We start from the raw sequence: 17,872 nt of genomic DNA on the forward strand, positions 1-17,872 counted from the left end.
GGCTGCAAAACTCCTCTAGTTTTCTTTTAGGTTGCTGAAACCATGGGATTAAGATGGACAATATTATAGAAAATAAAGCTTTTTTACCCAGCTCTCACCTCGCTCAAAAACACCCCTTTCCCTGTGCTTCCCCTGCCCCAGAAATCGATTCAGATTTCAGAGAGCAGGCTTTAGGAGTCCACCCACCCCCTACATCCTGAAAATAGGGCCAAGCAACCTGACCTGAGAGATCCCACCTCCTCATTTGACAGACAGGAAAAGTGAGGCCCAGAGAGGGCAAGCAACTTGCCAGAGGTCACATGTAGGTTAGTTTTGGTACTGGCACTTGAACACAGATCTCCAGACTCCTGCTTTCTTGCCCTCTATTCCTTTCAGTGGGACCTGGAGAGGGGCAAATGTGGCTGCCCACCATCTGCTGGTTTTGAGCCTGTTGGCCTGAGGATTAACTACAGACATATTTCCAATCATCAGGGATACAAGGGAGTAGGCAATTCTGAGGGAAGGCAGAGCCCGTAACTGAAGAGTGGAGATCCAGAGAAAGAGAGGCTTTGAGTCCCCACCCATACACCACTCCCCACCCTCCATTCTGCTCTCTGGCAGGCACTGGAGCTGTGAATTCCCTGCAGCCACCAGTACCCTTCCCCACAGAGAAGCTGCAAACCTTTTCCCTGGTTAGGAAACCAAGATTGGGTTTCCCCCACAGGATGATTGATGGCCTCGGCAAAAGGTCACTTCTAGTCTGGCATCTATTGTCAGGAAGAGTGAAAAACTCCTGTGCAGGGACCCCAGGCTCCAAAAACATGGTCAGAGAACCCACTAACCCAAAAGTGTCTGTGACAGAGCCTGAACTCTGATTCTAATTGATTAGAATTTTTTCCCTAACACTTCAGTAGCTGTTCCTCTGGAACAAGTGGCTTTCTCATGTGATGTTCAAGTAGAATGAACTGGTATATAAAATCGTATATATCTAACAGAAGTGACAGATTACCAGCTTATTTCAGAATTTAAGAGAAAAGGCACTCTAACAATTTACATTGTTTCCATTGAAGATTGGTAAGACTTCTAGAAAAATCAAGAGAAACAGTAGAGAACCTACTATACCTTCATAAGGTATAGTAACAGGAAGTTTTCTTTCTACCCCTTGTCTTAGCAACTAGTTTCGCTCTGAGGAGGCAACAATTGTTAACATTTTCTTGTGTAATTTTTCACAGAAAGTCTCTGCACATATAACCAAATGTAGATATGGCTCTGCAGCTTGCTCTTTAATAATTAATATACCTTGAAGATTGTTTGATATTCTTACATATGGAGCTGTCTCATTTTATTTACATACACTTAGCTAGACTTATTTAACCAGTTCACTATCATTGGACGTTTACAGATTACAATTTAACCCTCATTTTGGGGGAAGACGCTGAGGAGGATTTTTAGTGGTTGATTTGTTTTTGTGGTTGCTTACTTGTGGAAAAAAAGTACACACCACTCTGGCTTTCCCATCAGGAAAATAATTTCATTCCCCTACTTTAAAAAGGAATGCCAAAATGTGGTAAACCCACAGCGGAACACTATTCAGCCATAAAAAGAGTGAAATTCCGATACGTTCTACAACATGGATGAACCTTGGAAACATTATATTAATACCAAGTGGAATAAGCCAAAGACAAAAAAACAAATATTGTGTGATTACACTTTCATGAAAGTCACAGAGACAGAAAGTAGATCAGGAGTTATCAGAGCCTGGGGTGGGGGGTGGGGGGGCGGAGGGAATAGAGAGTTATTGCTTAAAGGGTAAAGAGTTTCTGTTTTGGATGATGAAAAATTCTTGGTAATGAATGGTGGGGATGGTATTTTGTGAATGTAATTAACACCACTGAATTGTACACTTAAAATGGTTAAAGTGGCAAATTTTATGCCATAAATGTTAACACAATTTTAAAGGAAGCCAGGAAAGTACAATTATAATAAATTATGTTTTTGTTATTAATTTAAAAAAATTTTAAAAGGAATGGCAGTATTTGTGGATGAGTCAAGTTAGGCCCAAGCATAGTCCAGTGAGTACATCTCTGACTTATTTGTTACCTTCTTAACAGAGAATTTTACAGAAAGGGTCCTATCCCTGCATTCCTATGTCCAAGAAACATCTGCATCATCTCTCTCCTGTTCCTCTTCTTACCAAATGCAAGCTAAATCCAACAGGGGGCATGCTGAGCTTTGGCTCACTCGCTTTACCAGTGCTGACACCCTGAACTGAAGCAGAATAATTCCTTCCAGAGAACTTTGCTCCATTTCAGGGAAAATAAGCAGTTTCTCTTTATCTATAATTGCATCCAGCTAACTATTTGCTTGCTTTCAGGGTTCATGCTTTGCATTTTCCACTGCTCACTCTATTTGTTGAAAGGCACACTGCTCCATTGTGTTCTTTCAGCTGTTCAGACAGAGTCAGTGAAAAGAATAGAGAGGATGAAGCAAATAACCCTTTTGGCCTAGAAAAAGAACACCAGGATGCAATCATGTCAGCAGCAGGAACCTCTCAGGACTCTATCATACTCCTCCATCCATCCATTAATTCAGCAAACTGTGACTACTCGCCATCAGCTAGCTGCTAGGGGACTTTAATGAGGATGAATAAAGTCTAGTCCCTCATGTTGAGAAGTTCACGAGGGGCAAGGGAGATGGACATTCAAATCGTTTCTGATATAATGGGGAGGGTGTTCCAGAATCTTAGAGAGTTGCCATTGCAGCCTGGGGGAGCAGAGAAGGCTTTACAGGAGAGGCATCAGGGGTAAAGGAGGGGAGGGAGGCTCCCAGGCAGGAAAAACGTGAGCCATGAAAGCACATGGTACCGAGGGACCAGCCAGGCATTGTTCATCTTTTCATATTATGGTTCTGCCATAAGTCTTATTAGTTTACATATCTGGACGTCCAGCACTGTGTGAGGGATGCAGCATGCAATTTGTTCCATTCAGTTCTGGGTCCATGCTGGGAGAGGTCCCAGGGAGGCGGTGTTCCTTGTTAATAATAAATGGTTGGGATGAGTGATGTGTGTTCAAATCAGGGAAACCAGCCCTCACTGTAGCCCAGCCCTCAGCAGCTGGCTCACGGGCGTCATGGATAGCTGATTTTTTCCCCTCTCTCTCTGCTGTCAGAGGTACTATTCTTGTGCCTCTCACATATGTGAAAAACACCCATAATATTTATATATTTCTCTTCCACAAAAAAAAATTCCTTCCTTTTGTCCCCTTCAAACATTAATATGCAGGGTAACTTTTCTAAATCAGATTATCAATTAAAATTATTTATTAACTGCTAATTTATACATAGTTTGGTGCTAGACATGAAAGGACACTGCAGGTCTGCTGTGGGTGGGAGTTTTGGCCTCAGAGAAGCCTCAGAAAGCAGGCTAATAAACAGAAAACATCAAGACAACAAATTAACGTAATGAAGATGCTATAGAACCTCTTTCCTGACTCCTCCCATGCCTTGACCATGCACTGGTCTCTTTTATCCTAAAACACACACACACACACCAGACTTAGTTGGTTTCACCTACCTGCCTCCTCAAAGTTCGGTCCATCCATCTCCTTCAAATTTTGTTGTGTTCTACAACTGCTGTTACTGATCCCTTATCCCCCAATTCAGTCCTTAAGCTTCTGCAGTTTATCCAAAAGGTGATTTCCTCTCTGCTAAAATAGCTCTTAAAGTCATTAAGAATCTCTATATCCCATCAATTTTATTTGAACTCTGCAGGGTTTAGCACTGCTCACCAATTTGTCCCTAAGACCCTTCCCCTCTTGGTCTTTGTGACCCTGGATTATTTTTATTTATTTCTTAGCCCATTTGCTAGTTTATCTTTTCTTCCCTCCACATTTTTTCTTCTTCTTTTTTTAAATAACAGCTTTATTGAGATATGATTCACATGTCATACAATTCACCTATTTAAAATGTACAATTCAATGGTTTTTAGTATATTCAGAGTTGTGCAACTCTCACCACATCAATTTTGCAACATTTTACTTACCCCAGAAAGAATCATCACTCCTATCAGCAGTCACACCAAATTTCCTCCTAATCACTCCAGCCCCTGGCAACTACTTTCTGTCTCAATGGATCTGCTTATTGTGATCATTTCTTATAAATTGAATCACACAATATTTGGCCTTTTGTGCCTGGCTTCATTCACTCAGCATAATATTTTCAAGGTTCATCAGTGCTTCATTCCTTTTTCTTGCTGAATAATATTCCATTGTATGGGTATACTACAATTTATATATTCAGCCATCAGTTAATGGACATTTGGGTTGTTTCCACTTTTTGGTTATTATGAAAAATGCTGCTATGAACATTTGGACCATTTTCTTAATATAGATTCTGTCTCCATCCCTCAGATCTTGTTTTGGCCACTTTCCCTTCCCCTTTTGCCTTACTATGATTCTAAAATCAGTGCCTGATCCTGAAATGGAGATCTTGAGAATATTTTAACCAGGGGCACAGACATTAACTCATCAGGTTGGATGCTGTTGCCTACCGTAATTAAAGCAGGATGCTGGAGTCCCTGTTTTGCCAGGCGTAACTCAAAGGGTCCTCAGGTAGTTGCTGAATGAGGCCAAGAGGATTCTGGGGATTCTTGGGGTGGGAGTGGGGGTCTGCACTGGGAAAGTGGTTATTTACCAAGATGTCCAAAGTATTTCGATATTGTTAACAATCAGCCTTGGACTTTGACCTCTTTCCCAAAAGCGAGTCCCTTGTCTCTTGCTGTTTACAGCCCTGGTTGGATATCCCAGCATCATCCTGACTCAACACATATAACAAAGCATAATATTTCTCCTCAGAAACAAGATCCCTCATGAATTTATTTTATCTGTAGTAGTACCATCATCCTCTCCAGCACCAGAGACTCCAAATCTTGAAGCCGCCTTTAACTCCTCTTTCTCCTTTGCCTCCCAAATCAAATTAAATATAAAGTCCTGCCTATCCTTTCTCCATAATTGCTCTGCGGGCATGCCCATTCCTGCTGCCAGCTCTCTGGCTCACTGTTACTAGCTGATGCCTGCAACTGTTACTGTATATGGCAGCTTGGAGACATGTACCCCCCAAAAAAGATATGTTCTTAATCTTAATCCATTCCCATGAGTGTGAACCCATTGTAAGTAGGACCTTTTGATGGGATTAGTGGTGGTTTGCAGCTGTATGTACCCCAGAAAAACATGTTATTAAATCTAATCCATTCCTATGGGTGTAAACCCATTGTAAATAGAATCTACTTTAGTTAAGATGGCTACTTTAGTTAAGATGTAACTCATCTCATTCAGGATGGGACTAAATTCTATTATTGGAGTCCTTTGTAAATGGTATGAGGAGAGAGAGAGAAAGTCACTGAAGCAAGAAGCTGAAAGCAACAAACCCTGGAAGAAAAGTGAGAGACCAGCAGACGCTGCCGTATGCCTTGCCCTGTGGCAGAAGAGCCAAGGATCACCGGCAGCCAGTCTCTCAGGAAGAAAGCTTCACCTTGATGATGCCTTGATTTAGACATTTTTTTCTCAGCCTTGAAACTGTAAGCTAATAAATTCCCGTTGTTTAGATTGAACCATTTCATGGCATTTGCTTTAAGCAGCCTAGGAAACTGAAACAAGTTTACTTCAGTTAAAGTGCAGCCCAGCTGAATCAGAATGGTTCTTAAGTCTGTTCCTGGAGGTCTTATGGAGAAAGCTACAGAGAGAGACACCAGGGGGAGCAGCAGAAACTGGAAGGCAGCAGAACCCGGAAGGGAAAGAAGATGCTCCATGTGCATTGCCAGGACTTTGCTTGGCACCTCCTATCTAATACATGTTGATTATTATTATTAATTCCCTCCATTCCTTTACACTTCCCCTCTGCTCCTCCAGGGAAGAGCCTGATAGACCTTGTTCCAAGAATAGGCCATGAGAATCATCACCTTTGACATCTCTTGTATTATCTCCAATTGAATTCTTACAGGCAAGGACTTAGCCTTGCAGACCTTAGCACAGTTTGATATATTTAAAAGACACTCACTTTCTAATTATGGCTTGAAATCAATAAATCATGTTAGAGGGGGAAGGGATTCTAGTGATACAATGTTCTTTCAAGATCATGTATCACCTTAGGAATCATCTAATTCAACATTTTTCGGATGAGGAAACTAAGGTTCCAAAGGTGGGATAAATACATGGAAACTTGATTAAATGTGAATCACTTTAGAAAATCCCAGAATAAATTAGTAAAGTGTTTAAATTATAAAATAATAAATAGTTTTTAAAGAAATTCAACTTGATTATTTTCCTGTTGTATATAGTTACTCTGGTAGCAAAAGTTTTCTTAGTAGAGATTCATGCTTAGTCCTTCTGGGATAAACAGATAAGCGGACTTTGAAGTGAGAACTAGATATTAGCATGCCAGCAATGCTTTCAAAAATCTATTAAAAAAGCTTAAAACTTTAAAAAAAGTGTCCATTGTCATCTGTAGGCAGAACTGGTGGCAATAGTGAGTTTCTCTTCCATAACTTGGAAATATGGCTATCCTTTGAATGTTAAACTAATTCAATCAATACATAGTACGAATATTCAGAATACCTTTTAGACCCATGAAAATACTTATTTGCTTGATGTATAATCAGAGATATTAACACAGCTAAAGGACACAAGAATCCCTGACCAAGCTACCAACCAAACTTAATCACGGTTCAAACTGAATTATAATAAAGTCATTTTATCCTGCTAATTATTCCTATTTATTTAACATTTGGTTAGCCAAATGCATAACAAGATTATTATGCTTAATATATAAAGATGAAATAAATCTATTTTATATTAAACTTCTGCTGGACAGAATGTTTATTTGTGGCTCTGCCTCTAAATTGGTGTGTGATTTCAGGCAAGTGACTTCATCTTTCTGAGTTCTTAGTTTTATTCATCTATAAATGAGAAAACAGAAGTAGATGATCTCTAAGATAACTTCCTGTTGATCTCTAAGGTAACTTTCTGTTCTGACATTCTGTGACTCTATGATTCTAATCTTTGATAATTCAGAAGACATCTTGGAATCTTACAGTACTTCAGAGACATAATTTTGAACACCATTCAAGCAAACATTTAAGAGATGCTTATCAAATGCCTATAAAGTGCCACACCTTGTGATATGAGATGGGGATCCAAAGATAAAAAGATACGGTCCTTGCCCCAGAGAGGTTCATAGTCTAGTATGAGAGCTAGACATATGTCTAAACAACTAGAATGTAATGGAGTAACTGTCGTAAAAAGAAGCACATTCAAGGAGCAACGGGAGAACAGGGAAGAGTGCCTGCATTTATATTAGGGAGTTAGGGGGCACTTCCGAGGAGTTGAGCTGAGGCTTGAAGAATGCACAGGCACTTGCCAAGCAGACAAAGATGGCTGGGAGGTGGGATTCAGGACAAAGGAAAGATTTCAGTAATGGCAGGAGGACATCTGAGCTCATGGCAAAAAATAGCTTATTAAGACTGGAATATAAGATGCTTGGAAGCAGAGAGACTAGAGGTGAGGTAGGGCAGGCAAAAGTAGCTAAATCACGAAGTCTTCTAAAGTCATACCAAGAGGTCTGGACTTTATCCTAAAGGTTATGGGGCACTATTTAAGGATTTTAACCAAAAAAGAGACAGGAATTGGTTTGCATTTTACAAGGAAAAATGACTTGAGGAAATGTAAATGCTTGTTTAGAAGGGGCAGAGACTAGAGGCAGGGAGATCTAGCAGGAGACTATTGCTATAGTTCCAGCAAGGAAAAATCTGAACTAGAGTGGTAAGGCACAAGTGGAGAGGAGAGGGCTGATGAAAGAGCTCTATAGGAGGCAAATCAATAGGAAGTGGGATTGCTCATAGAGGACGAGGGAAAGAAAGAGGGAGATGTTTAAAATATTGCAATTTTATTATGTAGAAGTCATAGAATATTAGATTAACTATATACTAACCATATGCTATACCCTGGACAATACTTTTTTTTTAAAGGAGGATCAGGAATTGAACCCAGGACCTTGTATATGGGAAGCAGGTGCTCAACCACTAGCTGCATCTGCTCTCCTGGACTTTTAAAAATAATTGCTTATTTATTTATAGTTGATCTTTTTTTGTATGGGTAGCAAAGCATGCATAGAAAAGCATTGTTAATTTACCTTTCCTACTGTTTGGTTTCAGGTATATATGCATCAGATATGTTAAAAAAAAATCCATGAGGGGAAAATGGATGTGGCTCAACGTTTAGAGCATTGGCTTAAAACATGGGAGGTCCGCGGTTCAAACCCAGGGCCTCCTTGACCCGTGTGCAGCTGGCCCATGCGCAGTGCTGATGCGCTCAAGGAGTGCCGTGCCACGCAGGGGTGTCCCCCGCATAGGGGAGCCCCATGCACAAGGAGTGCACCCCATAAGGAGAGCCGCCCAGAGCGAAAGAAAGTTTAGCCTGCCCAGGAATGGCGCCGCCCACATGGAGAGCTGACGCAGCAAGATGATGCAACAAAAAGAGACACAGATTCCCAGTGCCACTGACAAGAATAGAAGCAGACATAGAAGAACACACAGCAAATGGACACAGAGAACAGACAACTGGGGCAGGGGGAGGGGGGGCAGAAGGGGAGAGAAATAAATAAAAATAAATCTTTAAAAAAAAAATCCATGAAGTCACAATGAACCTAAACAACAACAACAAAAAACTCATTGATCAGGGAGCAGATGTGGCTCAAACAGTTGGGCACCCACCTCCCACAAAGAAGGTTCTGGTTCAGCTCCTGGTGCCTCTTAAAGAAGATGAACTCATGAGGTGAGCTGAAGCAACAAGGTGAACAACGAGCAGGGAGTGGATGTGGCTCAAACTGCTGGGCACCTGCATCCCACATGGGCGGTCCAGGGTTCAGTTTCTGTTGCCTCCCAAAGAAGATGAGCAAGACAGAGAGCTGACGTGACAGGCCAGTGTGGCGAGCTGACACAATGAGATGATGCAGTGAGATGATGCAGTGAAATACAATGAGAGACACAACAAGCAGGGAGTGGATGTGACTCAAGCTATTGGGAACCTCCCTCCCGCATGTGAGATTCCAAGTTCGGTTCCTGCTGCCCCCTAAAAAGATGAGCAGACACAGAGAGCACACAATGAACAGACATGGAGAGCAGACAGCGAGTGAAAACAATGACAGGGCGGAGTGGGGGGGGGGAGAAATAAATAAATAAAAGGTGAGCAGGCAACAAACAGAGACAATGAGCAGGGAAAAGACCAAGCAGAGACCATGAGCAGATTATATGCCTAAGAGACTTCAAAATAAGTTGGGAGGTCATCAGAGGGGTTGCGTTTATGCATGTCTCAGCAGAATCTCAGATAGCTAAAGTAGATACAGCAAGCAGACAGACAAAAGAGCCATCTTAGGCGTGGGGGGTGGGGGGAACTCACTGATCACATTTGGGAAATGCTAGAGAGCTAACACATTATTTTTAAAACTGGCAAATAAAGTGAAATAATTAAGCATATATCCTACCTTTTCTCTTGGAATTATACCTTGGGGTAACCAAATAGTTGGTGATAGGGTTAGGATGGCACCATTTTGTAGCCTTGAATGAAATGATGGATATAGACAATCATCATTAATGCCTGCTAAAACTATCTCTCTCTAGGCAGCACCAGAAACCAATCCCGGGACCTTCTGGAGTGGGAGAGGGGAGCTCAATTGCTTGTGCCACCTCAGTTCCCTGGTCTACTGCATCTCTTATTGTCTCTCCTCTGTGTCTTTTTTTGTTGTGTCACCTTGCTGCGCCAGCTCTCCATGAGGGCCAGCACTCCTGCATGGGCCAGCACTCTGTGTGGGCCAGCTCTTGAACCAAACTTTGGACCTCCTACATGGTAGACAAGAGCGCAATCACTTATTTTTTAAAATATAGTTTTTATTTATTTTTAAAAGATACATAGATCACGCAAAATGTTACATTAAAAAATATAGGAGGTTCCCCTATGCCCCAGCTTCTTTCATTAGCATGGCACATTCATTGCATTTGATGAATACATTTTAGAGCACTGCTACACAGCATGAACTATAGTTTACATTCTAGTTTACACTCTCTCCCAGTTCATTCAGTGGATTATGGCAGGATATATAATCGCCTGCATCTGTCCCTGCAATAAAATTCAGGACAACTCCAAGTCCCAAAAATGCCCCCATGTCACACCTTTTCCCTTTCCCTGCCTTCAGCAACTCCCATGGCCACTGTCTCCACATCAATGATACAATTTCTTCCATTGCTAGGGTCACAATAATTCCATAGTAGAATACCAGTAAGTCCACTCTAATCCATATTTTACTCCTCCATCTTGAGGACCCTGGGATGGCGATGCCCACTCCCCCTTTAAATTGAGAGGGGGCTTCAATCCCACATGGTTGGTGGATGGGACTCTCATGCCTGCAGCTATAGACTCTCTCAGTTCCTTGGTGTGGTGGTTGTCCATCCTCACTTCCCTGTCAGCTGACTTGGGTAAATTCAACGAACTGGAGAGTAGGTGCTGCAAGACTCCTGAGGCTCAGGGCCCAACTGGCACATGGACAGCCCAGAGATTTAAGTCTCCTTGGCCTACACCAACTCCAGCACCAATCCCAGGTTCAATAAAAGGGAAAGAAGAGGCATGTTTAGACAAGTCACATCTGAGTTCAACTCCATCACACTCAGCAGCATAAATTCCAAAGTAGGGTCCACTGGCAAGGCACTGAACTCCAGAGCAATCTGCCATGACTGTAGGACATGGGTGTCTCTGTATCCCTCAGGGACCCCACTACCTGGGGTTGTATCTACTTTAACTATCTCTGAGATCCTGCTGAGATGTGCATAAATGTGACCCCTCTGATTACCTCCCAACTCATTTTGAAGTCTCTTAGCCATAAAAACTCATTCGTCTATACCCTTCCCCCCCTTTTTTGAGATCTTTTTCTAGTTGCATCACCAGCTGGTGCTTGGTAGTAATCCCTTGGCACCAGGGAGGCTCATCCCTTTGTGTCATACCCCACACTGGGGGGAAGGTAATGCATTTATAGCTGAATTTGGCTTAGAGAGTGGCCACATTTGAGCAATATGGAGGTTCTCAGGAGGTAACTCTTAGGCACCTTGCAATACAAGGCCAAGTTGAAATTTCAAGTGCAACAGGCTCATAAGCATAGTCATCAGTATCAAGGGCCCATCATTGGACCATCCTTCTTCATTGGTCATTGCCCTTGCACTTGGGAGATTGTCATGGTTACGTTCCTTTTTTGTTCCACAGACCCCTTTGTCAGTCAGGTGAAAACCACTGACCCCTTATTAAGTCCAAACTATTCTGTGTATTATTTATAAATATATCACACCTGTACCAGCACATCCCCAAAAGGATGGGTTTTTTTACATTTAAATTCGAGTTCATGGACCCCTTGTTAAGAACCCCTGTTTTAAAAAGAATCCTTATATTTTAGAGATACATACTGAAGTATTTAAAAATGAAATGATACCACATCCAGGATTTGATTCAAACAAATCTGGAAAGAAGTGGCTGAAAGTACAGATGAAATGAGATTGACCATGTATTGATAACTGTTGAAGTGATATAGTAGGTACATAGGTCTTCATTATATTATTCTCCCTGCTTTTGTCTGCCTTTGAACTTTCCAATAATGAAGAATACTAATTGTTTCAAGGGTAAACTGTAGTTATATATGTAAAAGGAGCTGTAGGAATGGTTGACACAAAATTCATGGTAAGAAATGTACATGCCCTTTCCCCCTTTTTCTCTTTTGAACCAGTCAAGAGCTGGTATTCAAGAAGACTGTTTCTGTAAGACTCATTCCGCTGTGCGCAAGAGGAGGCCCTTCCTTTCAACCTTCCAGTTGGAACCAATATCAGATATTTAAAACAAGGCACTTTCAATAAGCACAGTAAGTGTCTGGCAGCTGTGCACATTGAAGCAAAAGCATTTCATTTGTGGAATCTGGCGTTTTTCCCAGGAAACCATGTTTCCATTTCACAATGTAGCAGAACAGGAAGAGTGTGAACTCTCGTTTGGATATGAATTTCTTCTGCTCCAGTCCAATTTTCACATCCCCATTGTGCTTTGGATGTGAGAGTCCAGCTGTGTGTTGGTGGAGTGACTCATTTTTCCACCAAGATACATATTTTGGTGAATCCCAGGGGCCACTTATTGGTGTGAAAGAGCAATCAGCACAGACTTGGTTCCTAGATCCAACATATGACTTAAGAGAGATGATTTAAATTTTTTTTCCATGGATTAAATTTTAAAAGGCAATTGAACTATTCAGATAATTCATGCTCAAGACCCTTTAGTGTTTACAAGTGGTTATTAAAAGTGGCTACTTGCTACCACAAGGGAATACAAAAGAAATAAAAGTATTATCTGGGTCCATCGGGCGTTTGATAACCTCACTGAGGAAATAATTATACAAGAAGTAGGATTCCCAAGCAATAGATGATATCTAATACAAATGGATATAAACTATATCCATCAATGCTTAGGAGTTCCAAAATAAGAGAGTGGTCAAAACAGGAAGAGCTATCTGGAAAACAAATGCCACTTAATTTTTTTTTTATTATTTCAAATTTTCAGAAAAGTTTAAGTACAAAAAGATTATTTTTTTCCTGAACCATTTGAGTAAGTTGTCAACCTGATGTCTTATCACTTCCAAATATTTTAGTTTGTATTTTCTACAAAGAAGGACATTTGGCTACATAACTGCAATACAACCAAGGAAATCAGGAAATTAACATTGATACATACAATCATCTAATCTTTAACAGCCTATCAAATTTCACTGTTTGTCCCAGGAATGTCCTTTATAGCTAAATGATCCAATCTAGGATCACACTTTGAATTTAGTTGCCACATCTCTTTAGTGTCATTTGGTCCAGGGAATAATTCCTCATTCTTTCCTTGACTTTCATGGCCTTGACATTTTTAAAGATTACAGGACAGTTTTTCTGTAGAATGTTGCTCAATTTGAGCTTGTCTGATGTTTCCTCTTGATTAGATTTAGGATGTTTATCTTTGGCAGTTATAGCACCAAAGTGATGCTGTATTATTTTTGTTGCCTCATATCAAGTGGTACACAATTCTTGATTTGCCCATTACTAGCGATATTAACCTTGCTCACTCAGTTGAGGTGATGTCTGCCAGACTTTACCAGCATAAAGTCATTCTTTTTCTCTCTGTAATCCATAAGTATTTTGTGGAGTGACATTTTAAGACTAGGTAAATATTCCATTCCTCAACATATTTTCACCTATTTATTTTAGCATCCATTGGCGTTTCTTTACTGAATTATTTATTACTATTGTCAAATAGAAGATAAATTTTAGAAATTTAGAAAAGAGAGACTTTGTTTATCAAAAGGAGACAATTTGCAAATTGGGAAATGCTCAAAGCCAAGACAAAAGTGTTCCATTTTCCCTGAGAAAGGCAGCTTATATAGTAAATACATGAGGTTACACAAAGAAAAAATATAATTGGTTAAAAAAGGAGGAGGAGGAGAAGAAGAAGAAAATGAAGATTTACAAAAGGATGGAATGCTAACTAATAAAACTTACTTATCCCCGACAAATGTCCTGCTTTCAGGGAAATCAAGACCCAGTTTCAAACGATGCCAGAATGTCCTAGCAGTTGCGCAAGGTCAGAGAGTCTCATATAACTTGTTTTGCATATAACTTGTTTTAGGTTTATGTGGGCAATTTCAACATGTACAGATAAGTTGACCTTTGCTTTAGACATATACTGACAAATTGCCTCCAGGTCCTTGCCAATTCATTTACCACTCTGATGGTTGCCAAATGGTGACTTTCTAATTCCATCAGTCCTTCTATATTCAATAGTTGGTATTCCATTGTAAAGGAAGGATTTCTCTTCCCCCTCCCTCTTTTTATTTATCAATATTGACTCATGGATTTCTGTTTTATTTAATGGATTATAATCTATTAGTTTTGTTATTTTAAGCATCAAAATAAAAACTGCGGGAGTGGGTGTGGCTCAAGCAGCTGAGTTCCTGCTTCCCACATGCAAACAATTAGCAAAACAAATGAAAAAAAACAACTCAGGGGAGCTGATGTGGCTCAATTGGTTGAGTGCTGGCTTCCCACATATAAGTTCCTGGGTTCAATTCCCATCCCCTGTTACCTAAAAAAAAAAAGATTGCCCCACATTTGGTCAATGTGAGCCCCTTCAAGCTTTCAAGCTAGCTTAAGTATCCTTTTGACATGCATCCATCATTCTTTGTGTACTTTCAGATATTTTGGTGTGACAAGATATTCCACAAAATATCTTTCCTGCTCCAAGCATGGAGTTAGTCATTTTCCCAAGGAACCCTGGTTCCTTTTAGAGGAGAATGGTATTTAGAAACCCAAATCTACATGTTAAATGTGCTCATCGCTATTGGAGTGTCGAGACTACCGGGACCTCTCAATGGAGAGAGAGACACAATTCCTTTTATTTCTATATCTGTCTCAATATATTGAAAAACATGAGCTTACACTGATACTTCAATTTCAGTCTTATATCACGAGGTTAATTTGAGTTTCTCCCTTTCTGTGTTTGTAGCTATATTCTCTGACAGTGAGAAACCTGGCTCCCCTTAACTTCAATATATTTGCTACTTGATCAGTCTCCCCCATATATAAATCTTCCTTTGCCACTGCCATACCCCCACAGATACCCTCTTCACATTGCTCAGGCTTTACCCCCATGCATAGGCTTTTTCCTCACCTTGCTCCAGCTCCAGCTCCAGCATTCCATGCTGGGTTGCTACCATCACACATGAGGCTGCTGCTGTCATTGGCCCCCTAACCCTGCACAGATCCCTCTTCACTCTGCCTCTTCACTCTGGGTCCCAATACCCATGCTGCACTGCAGTCCCCACTCCACAGAGACATCTACCTTGCTTGGTCCACCTAATGGCTTTCAAACTGAATTGGAAGGAGGAAAGGAGGGAAGGAAGGAAGGAGGGAAGGAAGGAGGGAGGGAAGGAAGGAGGGAGGGAAGGAAGGAAGGAAGGAAGGAAGGAAGGAAGGAAGGAAGGAAGGAAGGAAGGAAGGAAGGAAGGAAGGAAGGAAGGAAGGAAGGAAGAAAGGAAGGAAGGAAGAAAGAAAGGAAGGAAGAAAGAATGAAAGAAAGAAAGAAAGAAAGAAAGAAAGAAAGAAAGAAAGAAAGAAAGAAAGAAAGAAAGAAAGAAAGAAAGAAAGAAAGAAAGAAAAAAGATTTTTTAAAAAAATGAGATGTCTTTTTATAACCACAAAAATAATTGTGGTAGTTTGATATTATTTTATATTATTTATGAGTTCCAAAAAGAGATTATGTTTGTAAATTGGTCTGTTCCTCTGGGCATGATAACACTTTGATTGCATTAGATTCAGCTGAGCCATCTGATTAACTCACGTCATTCGAGTGTAACTCAGCCCCTTGATGGGCTGATAAAATAGAGAATGAGAGACAGTTCATTAGACAAGGCAGAGACTATGGGAAGAGAGATGAGCCTGATCATCTACAGCTGACCTTGTGAAGACATTAGAGCAGCTGAGCCTGGAAGAAAAGAAACGAGCCCCAGGGAGAGAGACTAGGCTTATGACAACCTACATTTGAAATTGGAAGAAGCTGGGACCATAGACCATAGAGGAAGAAGGAAGGCTGAACCATCACAGACATCACCTGCCATCTTGCTTCAACACATGACCAAGGACTTTGGGTGAGAAAGTACCTCTTATGGTACCTTGAGTTAAACTCTTTATGACCTTGTGACTGTAAGCTTGTACCCCAAATATATACCCTTTATAAAAGCCAACAGAGTTCTGGTACTTTGCATCAGCACCCCTTTGGCTGACTAATACAATAATCCATGTTATTTCATTAAAAACCCTCACAAAATACAGATAAGCAAAAAGAACAAAAAAATTAAAACCACTCATAAGACCTTCACCAACAGATATTCAGTGTTACCTTTACTATATAGGACTGCATCTGGTTTCATGAAGCACAGGCCATTACTCTAAGAAGGTGACAGTGCTCAGACAATGATAGACAAACACAGAGATACCTCAGTGGCTAGAGATAATATTCTGTCGGCTTCCACTCTGGGTCCAATATATCTTCCAAAAGGCTAACTCCACTGATCAACAGCAGCCTTAGGCACTTGGCTGCAAGATTGCAGAGGTGGTGGCTTCCACAGCGGCAGCAGCTTCCATAGATGTGCACAGAAGTCTCCACAAGCTCGCCCTTCACAGTCCCTCTTTCACAGACAGCTTCTCAGACTTTCCTGTCCTCTGCACCAGTGCTATTTCAGGCCATTATGATGGTTGGGTCTGGTTCTTTAAAAAAAAGAAAGAAAGAACTATTTATTGGGAAATATAACATCAAACTGGAAAACTACAAACCATAAATATATAGCTTAACAAATTATTAAGAGAACACTAATGAAACCACCACCTAAAAAAAAGAAAATAAAACTTTGCCATACCCCAGAAAAAACCTACACGTCTTTTCGCCATCATGAAAAGATTAACCAAACTCCTGGCTTTTATGATGATCTTTTTTCCCCTTTCCTTTATGTTGAACAAGAATTCTTAATATATCAAATTTTTCTGTTTTATATGTTTCCTTATTGCGAAGTCAGGAAGATAGTCTTCTTGCTATCTTCTAAAACTTTTGTTTTTCTAGATATCTTACTGTTACTGACTTTCTAATTTAATTCTATTGTGGACAGAGAATGTACTAAGCTAATTCGATTCTTTTAAATTTATTGAAACTTCTTTTTATCTCCAAGCATATGGTTTATCTTGGTGAAACCAGCATTTGCACTTGAAGAAATATGTTTTCTGCAAGTTGTTGGGAGTAGTGTTCTATAATACCTACTAGGTTAAAGCAGATGATGTTGTTCAGATTTATATCTTAACTGATTTTTAAGTTGTTTTATCAAGTTCAATACCCAAGAGTTGGGGATTGAATCATATCCCCTAAGACATTTTCATGTAATAATCCCAACCCCGTGGGTGTGACCTCAAGGCCAACTTGAATAAGGGTAGGCCTTAATCCATTTTGACTGGAGTCCTTATAAGGAGAGGAAATCTATAGAAACAGAAGCCACAGGAGGAGACAAAAAGAGACAGGTTGCCACGTAAGGGAGGCAGAGACTGATTGCCAGCAAGTCACCACCAGAATGCTACAGACTTTGGAGAAGGCATGGCCTGCTGATACCTGATTTTGGACTTCTAGCCTCCAAAGGGTGAGTGATAAATTCCTGGTGTTTAAGCAGTTTTTGGTGGTTGTCATAGCAACCATTTTGTGGTAGTTGTCATAGCAGCCCTGGCAAACTAAGATACCACATATAATTGTGAGATTGCCTACTTCTCCCTTTAATCAAATAAATTTTTACTTCTGGACTTTTGAAGCTCTATTATTAGGTACATGGGTATTTATAGTCAATTTGTCTTCTTGATTAATTGACCCCTTTAACATCATGAAATACCCCTCTTTATCTCTCTCTTTTTTTAAAAGATTTATTTTTATTTCTCTCCCCTTCCCCCTGCCCCAGTTATCTGTTCTCTGTGTCCATTTGCTGCATGTTCTTGTTTTTTTTGTCCGCTTCTTGTTGTTGTCAGCAGCATGGGAATCTGTGTTTCTTTTTGTTGTGTCATCTTGTATGTAAGCTCTCCGTGTGTGCAGCACCATTCTTGGTCAGGCTGCACTTTCTTTCGCACCGGGTGGCTCTCCTTACGGGGCGCACTCCTTGAGCATGGGGCTCCCCTACGTGGGGGACACCCCTATGTGGCAGGGCACTCCTTGAGCACATCAGCACTGCGTGTGTGCCGGCTCCACATGGGTCAAGGAGGCCC

This window comes from Dasypus novemcinctus, chromosome 21 (genome assembly GCF_030445035.2).
Source record: "Dasypus novemcinctus isolate mDasNov1 chromosome 21, mDasNov1.1.hap2, whole genome shotgun sequence".
Taxonomy (NCBI): Eukaryota; Metazoa; Chordata; class Mammalia; order Cingulata; family Dasypodidae; genus Dasypus; species Dasypus novemcinctus.